The sequence below is a fragment of the Quercus suber genome, unplaced genomic scaffold (assembly GCF_002906115.3).
Source record: "Quercus suber isolate HL8 unplaced genomic scaffold, Cork oak 2.0 scaffold_224, whole genome shotgun sequence".
Taxonomy (NCBI): domain Eukaryota; kingdom Viridiplantae; phylum Streptophyta; class Magnoliopsida; order Fagales; family Fagaceae; genus Quercus; species Quercus suber.
The window spans coordinates 750,407-752,765 of NW_027069682.1; positions in this window are offsets into that span (position 1 = coordinate 750,407).

The following is a 2,359-nucleotide window of genomic DNA, read 5'->3' on the forward strand; positions in this document are numbered from 1 at the left end:
ATTGGGGTAAGGGTTCAACTGTAGGTTGGTATAAGGTACTGGGATTCCTTTACTTGTAACCGCTTGTTGTGATAATAGTAGAATTTCGGGAGTGGTAACCTGAAAATCACCTGGTGGGGTTTTTGCCGTTAGGTTTTTCTCATTCGTAAACAAATCATCGTGTTATTTATTTTCCACTGCATAATTAGTTTAGTGGTAATTTGTTTGTGATACCACGCGTTTGCATGTTAATTAACTTAATTAATTCACTTGGCTAAATTAATTGGTTAATTTATCACAAGGGGTCAATTCATTTTTGGCCTATTAGATATATTATTAAGAGAGGGTTAAACTAAAACAAAGGTGGAAATATTAATCTCCTTCCCCAAAGCTTGTAAGAAATAAAAGGAAAGCACCTACATAATGACACTGTAACGCAAAGTTCTAGCCTTTAGAGAGTATATGTTACAATGAACCTAAATTAATTCAACCTGATAAATACATAGGCAATCTGAAAACCTTAAAATTCTCAATAATTCAGATAAATATACAATCACAATTCTGATTGGAAAGCTATTCTCTCACTTACACAGCCAGAAGAACCATAATCATCATCGGTTGTCACGAACCATCTATATTACAATTCTAATTCCTAATTTCTGCATTCATAGTAGAGCAATGGAGCAAAAAGATATTTTTAAAGCACCTTATAGCCTACTCATGTAATATGAGTGAGTGTCACACCTAATCCAATGCAATTGAGATGATTTCTTTTATTTATTTTTTATTTTTTTAATATTTTAAATCTCTCTCTTTTTGCTAGAAGCAGCAGTGAGTTAAACTCAGCTGTATTACTCAATCACAAAGATTTCTGCTGATAATCACTATTTCACAACAATTTCAAAATTTTAACTGTAAAGTAAAAACAACAAATGTGTTAGGTTCTAAGGCCTTAGGATTTTATGTATTTAGAACTCTAATTTGTAATGTTGGCAAACCATGATCAAAACAATGTATTTAGTCTTGTTTAAGCTTGCTCAAAGTTGGATTGTTATTGTAAAGTTGGAATCGAGTGGCTGCAGAAGTAGTTGGGACTTTCGGCCTGGCTCGATTGATCGAAGAATAGACTCGATCGATCGAAAATCGCACAGGTTGATTTTTTTGCAGAATTTCCAACTCAGCCCTACTTCACTAAACGTTTAGGGTTTTATGTTTTTACCCTAGGTATATAAACTAAACCCTAGCCACGTTTTTGAAGGTTGCTCCAATTGTATTGTTGCTCATACATTGCTGTTTTGTGTAAATCTCTTGTGAGATCTAGAGGAGCTTTCCTTTACACGAAACTTAGGGTTTTCAAGTTGGAGATAGTATCAACATCTTGATGATCAACTTGGTTGCTACCATTGAAGCTTAAAGAATATCAAGCGAGGGTGCTTGTAGCTGATTGAAGAATCCAAGAAAGAAGGAGTCTGTGGATTCGGAGCTTGCACGTGGACGTGTCAGTAAGTTCTACTGGTGGGTAGCATTAGGAAGTCAAGCAAGGAGCTTGTAGTCCTTCTATATGAACTTCGATTCTTTCGCATAGTGGATTTTGGTTTACCTTGAGGATAGCTAGGTCAAATCCTCCCTAGGTTTTTACCGTGTGGTTTCTTGGGTCATCATAGCTTGTGTTCATTTATTTTCCATTGCTTTATATCTTAATATGATTATTTGATTGCTTTAACCTAGAATTGCATAATTTGACTAAGTAACAACTTGGCTAATTAATCTAGGCTAACCAATCTGGTTGTGTTTTAAGGGGTCTAAAACTGTTCAAGTGGTATCAGAGCAGGTAGCTCTTTTGTTGGAGATTTCTTAATCTCTGAGCTGATTCTTGACCCCTGCTGTCATGGATTCTTGGAAAATCTTTGTGCTTAATTATCAACTTGTCTACTTGTTGTCTTTGCCTTTTGTTATTATTGGTAAATCTTTCCTTAAGTATCTTGGTACAATCACATGTGATAAGAATTATGTATGTTATACTGCTTTAACCGCCTTAAAGGCACGTGATTCTTGTCTTTGGTATTTGGATAGTGGTTGTTCCAGGCATATGACAGGAAATAAAGGTTTATTCAAAACACTCTTCGAAGGAAAGATTGGGACAGTCACTTTTGGAGATGGAAGTAAATCTGTGATCAGAGGCATTGGTACTGTGGACATTCCAGGATTGCCAGTGTTTGAAGATGTCTGGTATGTTGATGGATTGAAGGCCAATTTACTCAGCATAAGTCAGATTTGCGACAATGGACTGAATGTTCTTTTCACCAAGTATGAATGTGAGATACTTGATGGAGGAGGTGACTATATGTGTGTTGGTGTAAGGACAGCTGACAACTGTTAT